Raw genomic sequence first — 14215 nt, 5'->3', positions numbered from 1 at the left:
AACCACAGTTTCTTTTCCATTGGTTTATTTGTATATTGGTCCACAACACATTGAAGCCTCACAGTTGCAAGAATTTTTTTTTCATATTTGTGGCAAACTGAGGTAGAGACAATGCTTGGCACAGAGTAGGTACTAGATAAATATTAGTGGAATGAACAGCTGAAGCGACTGACTTCTAAATGGAGCAGATTGCTCATTTCGTTTCTGTTCCTCCACCTCAACAAACCTTTACATCCTCACTGGTTTGTGAGGCCAGAGAACAGGTGTGGCCTTGGTGTGATAAGAAATGCTAATTTTATACAAACTGAAGCAATCTGGTCTCAATTTTGACCCCCAAATGCCCTCAAAATGGATCAATGAGCCAGGGAGGCTTGAGGAAGGAGGGAGCATCTGCCTTTCCTCCTGGCCAGAAGAGAATTTGAATTTGCTTTGAGTAGCTTATGGGGCAGGGCTGGAAGGTGCAGTTTATGACTGTCAGCAGCTTTGAGGCTGATGGAGGCATGGGGAAGGATTAGGGGCCTGGGAGAAAACATTTTATTTCCCTGTATCTCACCACCCCAACATGAGGGAGAAAAACACAACAGCAAACTGAACAGAGCAGAGGACGAGGCAGCAAGAACCCAAAGACAGAAGCTGCTTCTAGCATCAGGCTCCAGGATGCAACTGCAGCTCTCAGCTCTGCCGGCTGAGATTCCAGATCCTGCGAAGCAAGTCAGGTTTCTTCCTTCCCTGCCAGGCTGGAGTAAGGAGGCTGTTCTAGGCAGGCAGTCTGCAGCCGCTCACCAAGGTCTGGAACAAGCTGCCTTCCTTCTTTGCCACGCAGATGTGGATGGCGGTGGGCCTGGCTAATCAGGGGTGTTCTGTGGAAAGATAGCCAAGAGCCAGAATCACCAGCCTCTCCAATCCAAGGGATAGATGACCTCTAACTGCATCAGGAATAGGGAAATACGCTTTGCTTATTTAAGAGTTTAAGGCTCCGACCTGGCACCATTGACCTCACTCTCACTCACCCTGGGAGAGTAACAGCCTTGAGGGCATCAACAATTCCATTTTTGGGAGCAGGGAGAGGCTGACTGTGGTTTGCAGATGGCTGGGAGTGGGGAGAATTGTCTAGGGGTGAGCCAAAGGGATGTGAAAGTCATAATCATGATTAATACATAAAACTAATTGATTCATCCCACATCTGGTTAGCAAAGCTTACTCCCCATTTCTCCCCTCATCTTTTTTTTTTTTTCTTTTTTGAGACAGGGTTTTGCTCTGTCACCCAGACTGGAGTGCAGTGGCATGATCTCAGCTCACTACAACCTACGTCTCCTGTGCTCAAGCCATCCTCCCACCTCAGCCTCCCAAGTAGCTGGGACTACAGGTGCACACCACCATGCCTGGGTAATTTTTGTATTTTTTGTAGAGATGGTTTTGCCATGTTGCCCAGGCTGGCCTTGAACTCCTGGGCTCAAGCATTCCTTCCACCCTGGCCTCCCAAAGTGCTGGGATTACAGGTGTGAGCCACCCTGTAATCCCAGCTGCTCCCTCCCCATCTTCTAATCCTATTTGCATCCACATAATGAACTCTTGAGGGCAGGCTACATGTTAACCAGCCTAAAGGGCTCAGAGCAGAGCCATCCGGAGTACAAAGATAGTACAAGATCCCCAACTTGGACTGGATGAAAAGGGAGACAGAGAAATCAGAAAGGTTGGAAGGAAGAGAGAGAGAAAGAGAAATAAAGGAAGGGAGAAGCTAGAGAAAAGAGGGGAGGAAAAGCTTAAAGAGCAATGCTAGGCAGTGCTGGTCAGAGGCCTCCCTGAGAGAGCACTGCAAGGTTTACTGTGAACATGCCTTTCCAGCCAGTGGTTTGGGGGTGCCCCAGCCCATCCTCAAGGCATACACTGCCCTTGGAGGAACTGGCTGACCTCAGTGACCTGCCCCATCCCACTTTTGGGAGACAACGGAATTGGCTCTAAGAAGATACCTTGTGAATCAACCAGAGCACATGAGCAGGGCATGGGGAGTGCAGGCCCAACAGGCTAAAGATAACCTAGCAACCTCAAGTTGATCCTCTCTATAGCTAAATCTAAAGTCAGCTTACCAATTAATCTCTTTGTGTGTGTGAATTCAGTGAAATCCACTGCAGACCTAAGGTCCACTTGCCCGGGTAGGGAATGTCTTCCCTTTCATGTATGAAATCCTTTCTCTGGCTTTTCCAGGATTTGCAAACCTCCTCCCAAAGCTCTTTGCAGATGAATCCAACCCCTCCTGGCATGGAGAAACTCCTTGACCTGAAAGGTGGTTTTCTGGGGCAGGGTTGGAGATAAGGATAGCAAAGGAGGAAAATTTTTCTTCTCACCAGTGGAAGAAAATGAAGATCTCACTCCCAGCCCCCCATCCTCCCAACCCCCACACCCTCACACCCCCCTCCCACCCTTGCAAAGTGGACTAGGTCTTATCTTCATCCCTGTCTCATTTGCACATACTCAGGCAGGCTAACCAAAACTACAGAAAAACCCTCCAGTGCAAAGGGCTCATTTAACAAATGATTGCCGGGCACAGTGGCTTAAGCCTGTAATCCCAGCACTTTGGGAGGCTGAGGTGGGCGGATCACTTGAGGTCAGGAGTTTGAGACCAGCCTGGCCAATATGGTGAAACCCCGTCTCTACTTAAAATACAAAAATTAGCTGGGCGTGGTGGCACATGCCTGTAATCCCAGCTACTCAGGAGGCTGAGGCACGAGAATGGCTTGAACCGGCGAGGTAAAGGCTGCAGTGAGCTGAGATCGTGCCACTGCATTCCAGCCTGGGTGACAGGGTGAGACTCCATCTAAAAACAAACAAACAAACCAAAAAAACCAACAACCAACAAACAACAACAAATGATCAAACAGGCCCAAGGTCACAGAACCAGAGCACCTCTGAGCCCGGAACAAAGCTGCCCAGTCTTCAGACAGCCTCTGCCAGTAGGGTGAGAATGGAGGCGCTTGGGGCTGCGGGTGAGAGGATTGAGCCCGGGATAGGGGCCGCCAGGGTGGGAATCCACGACCAGTTCCTGCCTCACTGGCCTCTTGTACTTCATGCGCGGCTTTTGGAACCAGATCTGGACCTGCATGTCACACAGCTGCAACGCCATGCATCCAGCTTGGCATGCTGTGTCGGGGGCAGGTAGGGCTGCAGGAAGAATTCCAGCTCGCTCAGCTGCTTCGAGAAGCCCATATGCAGGCAGCCAGCCCCTGCCTCTACCTCCCACGGTTCACAGGCGGCCATCACCCAGGGCTGGGCCCTAGAGACAACGGAGTGGTGGCGGTCAGGGCCTCCGCAGCCCAAGGTGAAGTGGGGAGGGGCCCCAACTGGCCTTTCTGCTCACCCTCCATCTCCTCTTTCCTCCCTATGCTCCTCAGGAACCGGGATCCCCTTTCTGTTAACTGTTAACCCTAGTTGAGTTCGTGTTTCTCTTTCTCTCTCTCTCTACCCCGCTTCCCCTCACTCCACTTATTCCTTCTTTATCTCACTGTATCTTCATTTCTCATTTTTCCTTCCTTCTTTTGCTTCATTTCTGCCCTACCTTCACTTTCTCTTTTTCTTCCATTCCTTCCCCTGTCCTTGCTTCTTTCCCTGGTCCCTGTCTTTCCTCCTTTTCTACCTATCTTCGTCTCCCTTCCATTTCTTTTTTCTCACTTTTACCTCTCTTTCTTTCCCTTCCTTTTTCTTTTACTCTCTAGCTCTCTCCTTTCATTTGCTTTCTGTTTCTCTCCCTATTTTTTCTTTTCTCTTCCTTTCTGTCTTTATCTCTAATCTTTTTTCTTCTTTTTTCTATTTTAACAGGCCCCAGACTATCTCTAATCTTAAAAACCCAAACAAACCTAGTCCTGCTTCTTCCTTCTGCTTTTTATCAATATTCCTTTCATGTTATCTCTATCCCAGCCACCCTTCCAGAATACCTTTCTGTCTCCGGCATTAGGGCCTTTTCATATCTTTTCCTCTCTCCCAGTCTTTTCTCTTTGCTGTTTTGAATTTTTCCAGTCCTTTATGCTGTTTCCCTAGGCCTTCTTCTAATCTTCCTTTGTTTCTAAATTCCCTCTCGGCAGTAGGCACAAGGCATAAAACTGGCCCCTCCCCAGTAGAGGTTTTTGTCCTGCGTAAGCCCAGCCATCCTTCATGCATTTCTTTCTCAACTCCTCTCAACTTGAGACTCAATCTCAAGGGCCCGGGAATAGAGCTGTTTCCCCCTACTTGAGAAGTCAGGGCTGGGTCCACAGCTCCCTATCACAGGCTTAGGGAAGCCTTGCCAAACTGCCGTCACTCCATCAATCCTAAGAAGAAAGGGGAAGAGGAGCAAGGAAAGAGAAAAAGAGAGATAGTCCCACAGATCTGTGGGATTGGGTTGGGGGTGGGGGGTGGGGCGAGGGGTAGTATTGGAGAGGCAGGAGCAAAAAGGACCACATTCATCAAAGGGGGAGTGGGGTAGGCAGAGGACCAGACATCTTCTCTCAGAGCACACAAAGCCCCAGCAGCCTGCAAGAAGACGCCCAAGCCGGCTCCCACGTTTGCTTTGGGACTGGGGATGGATAAGGCCTTCCATCCAAATCCTCTGGACTGCAGAGGTGTGAAGGGCCACAAGATGTGAGGAAAGAAAAGGGTTTACATTCGTTTTGAGTATCAGTGGATTTTGTGTCTGCCCCTGGACACGTCTCTCTCAAAGGCCCTTTTTCTGGGGGACCAAGCCAAACTCCCTGTTGGCAGTGCCAGTGGAAGCCCTCCTAAACCTCTCAGCTAGGCCAGTCCAACTCCGTCCGGGGCTTGCCAATGAGCAGATGCTGAGCAGGTGCCAGGGCAGCTGCTGGGCCACAGCAGAAAAACTTCAGGAATAGCGAAAACAAAGTCCTGGGCAGATTTGTGGCTTCTGACCCAGCAGGGCCAAGTGGCCTCTGGAGGTGTCTACCCAGGAAGGGCCAGAACACCACGTGTTCCACGTAGGAATTTTCTCTCCTGGGATTCACATCGCTTCCTGGCCCTTTCCAAGGAGTCCGAATGTGTCCTCTGCCACTTTCCTGGCTCCTCCAGCCGGGGGCTCCCCAGGAGGGGCCCAACCTAAAAACTAAAGGCATAGTGCAGACCCTTGCCGCCTGGCTGGACCTCCCCGCCCAGGAACACCCCGGGCTCCAGGGTACCCCCCAACACCTGCAGCGGCCTCTGCCCTTGTCCACTTCCCCAGGCCACCCCGCAGCTTCTACACCGGCCTGGGCCCGCCCTTCCCCCTTGTCCTGGGCCCCAGGTTCAGCTGTGACCTCTGAACCCACCCTCTGCTCTTGACTGCCCTTTGAAAAGCCTCCCCATTCCTTCCTCCTGGGGCATCTCTTGGGTGGGGGAGGAAATCTCAGCCCTGGGAGGAGAGTAGGGGCCTTTTCCTTGACCTCTTTTGGGAACTGGAGAGGAGCGGGAGATTGTGCTGGAGGCGGGAGGGGGCACTCGCTTGGCTCCATCTCAGGGAAATGGGTCTCTGACTCAAACTGGATTCAGAAAAAAAAAAAAAAAAAAAAGATTTTTGGGAGTTGTTCCTTCTCTCAGATCACTCCTAACTTAGAATCAACGTAAGGTCCCAGGACAGCAGGGGACCGCTCTGGGCGGATCCCCCGCCCCGTCCCGGCAGAGTCGGAAACTCTGGCATTTCCTTCCCTTTCCGCGGGGCGTGTCTGGGGATCTCCAAGCGTCTCTAAGGGCCTGCTGGGGTGAGCGGGTTTGGGACGCGGCTGGGTTTTTCTAGGCTGGTAATCAGTCCCGACTGGGGAATAAGCACACACATCCTTCCTTCAGTACGGGAAGCGGAGCACCCTCTCTCCCACTTTAGCCCTCGAAACCCCAACTCCGCTCCCTTCTCCATCTCCCCTCAAAAAACTTTTCCGAAGTTCCCCCAAGTTGCGTTTGAGGAAAGAAGTCGTCTCCCTCAGACTCTGGGTTTCTCGGCCCCTAATCCTCCCCTCAATCCCCAGTTGCGGAAGCAACCCTCCCCCTCCCCTGCCAGCTACCACCTTAGTCCCTAAACTCGGGGAGGAAAGCTGCTCTGACCCCATGCATCTGACAGAAGCCCAGCCCCAGCCCAAATTTCTCCGGGGGAAGGCAAATTAATGTCAGCCTGCAGGGGAAACAGGGGTAAGGGGAGGGAGAGACCGGGACGAGGAGAGACAGATTGTTCTCGGGCTGAATCACACTGGTCCCGGGCCCAGCTTACCTGCTCCGGACCGGCTCCTCTAGATTTCCATCCTCTCAAAAGTTTGTCCTTCTTTCAAACGATTCCGGGAGGAGCGCAAACTCGGCCCTTGGGGAGGGCAGGCGGGCCGGGTACCCTTGAAGGCGCAGGCGGCTGATTCAGAGCAGGCCCCGGGGAAGCAGGACTCGGGGGCACGGTCGCCAAACTGGCGACCCGAGCAGCGATCCGGAGGGACAGCATGCAGGCGCCCAGGCTGGGGGCTACACTGCTGGCGCGGGACGACCCGGGACAGAGTGGGCGCTATAGCGTGAGTGGCAAGCAGGGCCGGGCGGGCCCGGGGAACTGGAGGGAGAGGTCCCTGGGTCCCTGGCGACGTCTCTCGCTTTCTCCAGTTTCTGCCGTGCCGGTGTGCCCCAGCCCACAACATTCCCTCGACCTCTTCTGGGGCGGCGCTCAGGGCCCCCACATGGCGAAAAGGGAGGGTGAAGGGATGAGGCGCCCCTCCCGCCTTAGCCCCTCCTCAGCCCCCACGCCACAGCCCCCCCTTTCTCCCCAGAGCCGAGGGACAGACAGAGAATTGCGACTAGAAATTCGATCGATTGGTACGAGGGACCACGTGGCCAGGTGCTGGCCAATGACCAGGCCGCCCGGGATGAGCTAATAATGCAAAGCAATTTGTAACTTTCAGTAGCTCTCTAGGCCTGGGTACCGGAGGGAGGGAGGCGGGCAGAGGAGGGGAGATGGGCACCCCCAGTCTTTCTATCCTCCTCATTCGTCTAGGGGCACCCGAATCCCCTATGCCTTATTTCCCCTATCACTCAGGCACTGGCAGGGTCCTTTGCCCACTCCTGTTGGCCGCCGCGGCTCCAAAGCGAGGTAAGCTGGTCCTCTACCCCTCAAACTCTTCACTACCCTCACCCCGTTTACTAGCACCTGCAAATCACAGCCTCCCTTCCTGTCCCATTAGTGAATTTAAATCGGATTTTGTTTTTACTCTTAGTTGAAAGAAAAAAAATCTTTTTGTTTTCTTTTGTGTAACCTATCTCGGATTTGGAGAAAATTTTAATTCAAAATAATACACTTATATTGGGGGGGTGAGTGGTACTTTCCTCCTTTTCAATAAATTTGTGTACTTGCTACTTTATGGAGAGTTTACTTTTCTTTGGGGATGAGTTACACCTTATGTTTTCACACGTGTTACTTCTTTAATGGTAAGTTCAACTCCTTTCTCCATTCCATCCTCCAATTTTGCTATTTATAAATATCACCTAATAGATTTAGAGTTTATTCATTTTTCTCCTCCCTCACTAGTTTTTCGGCTGTTACCGAATCACCACAATTTATTTTTCTCTGTGTGTGGATGAGGTTTTGTGTTGATTCCTCTTTTTGTTTTGTAAATGAATTTATTGTTTGGGAAACTCTTGGAGGGTGTGTGTGTAAAAAAGGTCTTTTGATTAATTCCAACCTCTCCTCTTCTGAAGAACAATTTGCTTGAAATGTTTTGTGTATTTTCCTCATTTTTATTGTGTTTAAATTTGAGGTATTTTACCTTCTTTAAAACCTGACCTCTTTTTAAAATGTAACCTTTTGCATGTTAAACCATTTTTAAGGTTTTTATTTTATAAACTTCAATGGTTAGTAGATTTATTTGCCTTTCCCTGACCTCCTTCACGCGCCTGCCTCCTCCATCTCAGAACTCCCATCCCCACCTTCCACAATTCTCAGCTTCCAAAGGACTCATCCTCCCCTCTCCTCCCAGCCAAGGAGGGATGCCTGGGAAGTAGACAGTGTCCTTCTTGGGTCAGAACCTATGCTCTGGTTCTAGTTCAGAACACATCGAGTCTGACCTCCAAGCCGGCAAAACGAGTGAGAGCAGAATTTCTGTTCAACTTTTTCGTTTGGGACTAAGTTCTTTCCACTTGGCTGTATTCCGGAGAACTCTGATACATGAAATTTAATTTTAAATTCTCATTTTTTCCCTAAATTCTAAGAAAAGTGCAGGCAGATTGTTTTTCTTCCTTAAATGTAAGCTGTTAGCTTGGGGGTCAGCTCTTTGGGTCTTTTACCTCCTGGGGGAGACTTCTCAGAGAGACACACAGTGTTGATTCTTCCTTTTAGTTTTGGTTAAGATAGAAGGGGCAGGGATTGGGGAAGCCCATATTGATCTCTGGCTCTAGCTCTGAACAAAGAAGGGTAGAGAGCTGGCCTGGGGACTTGTCCCTTTGGTCAGTAAGGTTTGGCTTAGGAGAGAGTTTGGAGTAAATCCCAGCTCTGAGGAAATTCTTTTTAGCATTACTGTGAAAATAAACTATTAAAATGGTGTGACATGGCTTCAAACTATTCAGATTCCTTGAAGTAACAAAAATAAAATTACAAGAGTAATTCGTGTTTCCCAAAGATCCGCCTCCAGTGACTGTCCATTTCTCTCAGGGAAACAGAACCCAACTGGGCAGAAGTAAAACTGCCGCCCCTCCCCTTTCAGTTCCCCAGTCACATTGACATTCTGGGCACATTTGGCCCAGCCCCCGTCCCTGCTTCTCCCAAGTATGAATCTAAATTACTATTAATAAGGGGCCGCTCCAAGTTAATTGGCGTTAAAAGAATTCATTTCAATTTGTTAATATTAAATGAATGCTCTGCACTTTAGCTCCCTTCTTCGCCCTGGATTCCCAGATGAGTGATGGGAAGAGGCGGCAGGGAAGTAGAATGAGGGTTTTATTTCTGGCTCTCAGCTTAGCCACTGTGGTGCCTCCCCGGGCGTGTGTGATCAGGCACAGTGGGGGCCTGCTTGGGGAAAGTCTGATGGCCTTTTTTGGTGAAATTCATCTGTTTCAGCAGGAGTTGTTGGGGGAGGGTGGGTGGGGAGCAGAGGGAGAGGGACAGAATGGTTTGGGGGACTTTGTGGGGAGCAGAGAGACTAGGGAGAAAGTGGGAAGGGAAAGGGACGGAGGTCAATAGGAGTTTTGGAGAACAAGGGTTGTAGGCTGTGGGGGGTAAAGCAGATTTGTGAAGAACTGGTGATAGGAACTAAACAACCCACCTAGAAGGGGAGGGGCTTTGAGCAGGGGTGGGGAGGTGGGATTTGAGGCAAAACAGCTAGGGGTTCCGAAACTATTAACATCTAGCTGTGTGACTCGGGGCAAGTTGCTTAACTTTTCTCTCTGCCTTAGTTTCTTGACCTGTAAAACAGGGATAATAATAATAGAACTTATCTCAGGGGGTTTTTCGGAATTAAAAGAAATACATGTCAGGTGTTTTCCACAGTGCTTGGCACATAGAAACTGTCAGTAAATGTTAGCTCTTTTTATGGCAGAGTGGTTAACAGGATGGATTCTGGAGCTAGACGGCCTGGTTTTGAATCTCGGTCATGCCTTATGTGAGTTGTATGACCTAGGCAAGTTACTTAACCCCTTGTGCTTTAGTTTCCTTGTCTGTAAAATGGGGTTAATAGTACCTAGCTCAAAGGCTGCTCTCAGGATTAAATGAGTTATATGTACGAAGAGCATGGAACAATGCCCATCCCATAGGAAACACTACGTGAGCATTACTTGTCATTGATATTGTTGCTCTTCTGATCTAGGAAGGTCGAAAATAGAGGCACAGGTGAGCTACTACTTACAGGCTAAGATTGGAATCAAATCAACTCTTTCACTCCTATCCCTGAAGCTAGTCCTGCAACTGGGGCTGCATATGAGGGCTTGGGGAGAGATCCTATAACCCTGGAAGCTGGGATATCCAAGTCCTTCCTCTGCTCTAGCTCTTGGGTTGGTGGTCCCTCAAAGACCCATAGACTCGAAGTCACTTCTTTTTCCCTGGGCAGGGTTGGGGTGGGGCTAGTAATAGGAGAATTACTTTCTTGGTCTAATAACTCCCTTTGGTAGAGAGTTAGTCCTGGGAGTGTGAGTTGGGGGAGGTTGGGTAGAGCAGAGGATATTAAATATCCTTTATGTACCAGCCCACACACACTTGACCTCACCAGAGGGTTGGGAAGACAGAGATTCAAAGAGAGGAAGTGATCTGACGAAGTCCTAAAGCTAGAACTTGGCAGAGTTGGCATCTGAACTCTGATCTGCTTGATGACAAACTTAAAGCCCTTCCATTGCTGTATGCTTTTTGAAGGGAGGGATGGGACATGTGTAAACTTGGGCCAGGACCATGGGGTAGATGGAAGATGGGCGAAGATAGAGTATTGGAGTGGGAAGTGGCCAAGCAGGAATTTTTCAATCATGGAAGATTTCCTGAGAAAAGAGATTCCAGATCAGGATTCAGATGGTAGGGGAATGAGGATAGGAAGTAAAGAAGAGGGAGGGAGCCATTCATTGACAAGGAAGGAGAAGAAAAAAGAATTTATGCAAAGGCTGGGTCAGAGTAATGGACATGAATTCGATTTGCTTTGGGTTTGCCTTACCCATTTATTGAAGGCATACTATGTACTAGGTACATACATGATCACATTTGATGTTCACAACAGCCCTGACAAGTGGGTTTCTTATCCCTATTTCCAAAAGAGTTCATTGAAGTTCTGAGAGCTTAATCCCCGCTTTAGGTTACACAGCAGTAGCTGGATTTCCTGGCATCAGAACTCTCACCTAGGCTGCCTCTGAGCATGGCTTCTGTGTCCCAGTCTCAACTTCCATGACTGTTTCAGGTCCTCCTGTTCCCCCACATTTGTAGTCACTCTTGGTGACTGGGAACAAAGGGCTAGGGCGTAAGCTGAAACTGAGACAGGGAGTGGCAGGCAGGCAGTGGGGACAGAAACTTTTCTCACATCCACCCATGTGAAAAAGATGGACAAAAGGGTGGTCCTTCTGGAGGGAGGCTTCCAAGCCACTTTCCCAAGACTGCTGATCTTGGGATGAATGGCAGGGATCTGATTGGGTAGGGGATGGGTGGTCACATTGTTTTCTGGGCTGTAGACTTTATTTCCCTTCCTTCGGGAAGAGAAGAGGAAGAGGACAGCTCAGGTGTGGGTTTGAGCCCTGGATTAAGACTGCCCACTGTCCACTAAAATCTCTTCTTTCCTTGCTGCATGAGGGTAGAGAGACACCCAGCTGGACACTCCATTTCCCAGCTGCTCTTGTTGCCAGGTGTAGACACAGGGGAATGTGAGGCGAGCATGTCCTCAATGCCTGACGACATTGGGTAAATTCTCCTTTGTGTTCTCTCTTTCATGAGCTGGGCAGATGTGCCTGAGACAGGTTTGACCCGCCAACTGAAAAGACATCCCTAAGAGAAGACAAAGCAAAGGTATGAAAGGAACACACGTCCCTGACTTACTAGGAGGAACAGAGCTGCCTGCTGTCTGGAACCGCTTCCTCCCAGACTAAGTGAGAAATAAACTTCTGTTTTCTATATGCTACTGTGTTTTGGGGCCTTTGTGTTATAGCAGTTTTGCCGTCATCCTTTCTAATTCACCTTCTCACACCAGATATTTCAAATTAAAAAGATTATATCAGGCCAGGTGCGATGGCTCACGCCTGTAATCCCAGCACTGTGCGGGGCTGAGGCAGGTGGATCACTTGAGGCCAGGAGTTCGAGACCAGTCTGGCCAACATGGTAAAACCCCATCTCTACTAAAAAATACAAAAATTAGCTGGACACGGTGGCACACTCCTGTAATCCCAGCTACTTGGGAGGCTGAGACAGGAGAATTGCTTGAACCCAGGAGGCGGAGGTTGCAGCGAACCGAGATCATGCCACTGTGCACCAGTCTGGGCTACAAAATGAGATTCTGTCTCAAAATAAAAAAATGATCACATCAGATCACGGAATAACTATAATAATATTTATTGGGCCAGAAAGTATGCGAAGGACTCTATACACATTATTTAGTGTAATCTATGTGACAATCCTCTGAGATACGTGTTACTATTATTCCAATTTACACACGAGGAAACAGGTTCAAGGAAGGTAAGTTATGTGCTAAGGGACACACAGGAGGAGGTGGAGCTGGATTTCAAGCCCACTGGGTGTGCAGAACTGAGCCTGTTCACCATGGGGGCAAATCCCTCCTGAGGACAGGGCTGGAAAAGCCATGGAGATCATCTTGTGCTTGGACAAGCCTCTCGCCAGTCACCGCAGGGCCCTGAGACTCCCATTCCTACTTTCAAGAAGCTCAGCAGGCTACTACTCGTGTTCATGTTGGGTCACTACATATGGTTTTATTTGAAGGAAGGACCCCAGAGTTAAAATCATTTGAAAACCCCTGATAAATTCAGTCCCCTCCCTCTTTTTACAGGTGAGGCTCGGAGAGAAGATATGACTTGCTTAAGGTCACACACTTAGTTTCTCTGTCAATCTTTCTAAATCTAGGACGAGTTCTCTTCCCACTGTATCAGGCTGCCTCAACAAACAGGGAGGTACAAAAATAGCCAAATCCAGGAAGGAGGGCAGTGGTCTGTGTCTCCTCCAATAATTTCATGGGCCAGCCAAGGCTATTTCCTTGATTTCCCTTGTGCCCCCCCTGTTGGATGTCTGCTTTGGGACCCATCTCTTTTGGGCTTGCAGAGAGAATGGGCTGCACCAGTTCTCTACCCTTCTCATCACCCAGATGGTCAAACATGCAAAGGGAAAGGAGAGCTGGGGCCAGAGCCAAGGCAGGCAAAGAGACTCCTCAACCCCCTCCAGTCTTTCCACATTTATATTTTTGGAATTTCAGGCTTCCTCCTCCCCCTAGACCTTTCCTAGTAGCCCACCAGGGAGAAGAAGAGGGAAAACTGCCATAAATTTCTCCTATTTATACAATATGACAGAGTTTCTTGTGCCAGAAAAAACACAGAAAGGGAGCTGTCAGGGGAGAAGGGACCCAGCCCTATACCTTCTGGGGTCAATTTATCTTTCCGAATCGTGGCTTGGGGGCTACCCTAACATTGCCTGTATGAAATGCAGGCTTTGACTTGGGGCAGCCAGGCCAGACAGCCCCTGAGCTTTGTTTCTGATCACAGTTTTCCTGCTTCATCTCAACTTCCCCCTACGCCTTATGCTGTCTTTTTAAAAAACAACTTCCTTGAGGTATAAGTCATGTGTCATACAATTCACCATTTGAAATGTACAATTCAATGGTTTTAGTATATTCACAGGCATGTCAAACCATCATCATAGTTAATTTTAGAACATTTTCATCACCTCAAAAAGAAATCTTGTAACCTTTAGCTATCACCTCCCTATCCCCCCATATTCCTTCTTGCCCTTAACAACACTAATGTACTTTCAGTCTCTGTAGATTTCCCTATTCTGGACTTTCATATGAATGGCATCATATAATAAGAGACCTTCTGTGACTAGCTTCTTTCATTGAGCATAGTGTTTTCAAGGTTTACCCATGTTGTAGCATTTATCAGTACTTCATTCCTTTTCAGGGCTGAGTAATATTCCATTGTATGGATATGTCACATTTTGTTTATCTGTTCATCTATTGATGAACATTTGGGTTGTTTCCACCTTTTGGATATTATGATTCTCTCTTTCCTCTTATTCTCTAGACATCTTGGATAGTATCCAGTGAGGCCTGTGGGCAAGAATGGGTGTTTCTTATATTTGGGAACACCTAATATCCATGAAAGCAGGGTCTTGGCACATGTCTGCTATCATATTAAGCACATGTACTAGCTGGAATTTTCCTCCCTCTATTGTTACTGAGGTGGGGCTGCTCCCTCCTTCATCAATTCTACCTTTTTATCAAGATTGCTATGTTGGACACTTGCTGACTCTTCATACTAGGGGATTCAGATCCTTCTCTTGGGGCTTCAGAGACATGGAGTGGATGAATAAATGTCTTCCCATCAGGGAAGAGTTCCCTGAGTCTGATCTCAAGTGATTCTCCAGTGCCTCACAGTGGAAGGAAGGTCTGTGAAGACTCCAGGGTCGAGGGAAAGTTATGTTCTTGGAGGTATGACTGAGCCCAGAATCCAGGCCTCCAGTTTCCATCTCCTTGCCTGGCCCATTTCAGTCTTCAGACATGCTTTGAGCTCAATACAGTCACTCACCTAGCAACAGACACTGCCTCTGCCCTCATGGACC

At 48.9% G+C, this 14215-nt stretch overlaps 3 long non-coding RNA genes across 3 annotated transcripts in view; 1 reads left to right on the top strand and 2 right to left on the bottom strand.

Moving 5' to 3' along the window:
* Positions 1–8: 8 nt before the first annotated feature.
* Positions 9–6825, bottom strand: LOC129009470 (uncharacterized). Its single transcript, XR_008492780.2, has 2 exons — positions 6218–6825; positions 9–860 (listed from the first exon to the last, which is right to left on the bottom strand). It is a non-coding gene; the product is annotated as an uncharacterized LOC129009470 (long non-coding RNA).
* Positions 6826–6873: 48 nt separating this feature from the next.
* Positions 6874–11550, top strand: LOC129009471 (uncharacterized). The gene is made up of 2 exons (XR_008492781.2): positions 6874–7072; positions 11372–11550. It is a non-coding gene; the product is annotated as an uncharacterized LOC129009471 (long non-coding RNA).
* LOC134740376 (uncharacterized) overlaps positions 10584–14215 on the bottom strand; it is a 63997-nt gene continuing 60365 nt past the window's right edge. The window contains exon 3 of the long non-coding RNA XR_010127811.1: positions 10584–11422. This is a non-coding gene — a long non-coding RNA (uncharacterized LOC134740376). The remainder of the gene's footprint in view (positions 11423–14215) is intronic.

Source organism: Pongo pygmaeus, chromosome 10, assembly GCF_028885625.2.
Source record: "Pongo pygmaeus isolate AG05252 chromosome 10, NHGRI_mPonPyg2-v2.0_pri, whole genome shotgun sequence".
In the NCBI taxonomy this organism is placed as follows: Eukaryota; Metazoa; Chordata; class Mammalia; order Primates; family Hominidae; genus Pongo; species Pongo pygmaeus.
The sequence above is the reverse complement of the archived record's forward strand: the minus strand, read 5'-3'. Positions and strand labels throughout refer to the sequence as shown.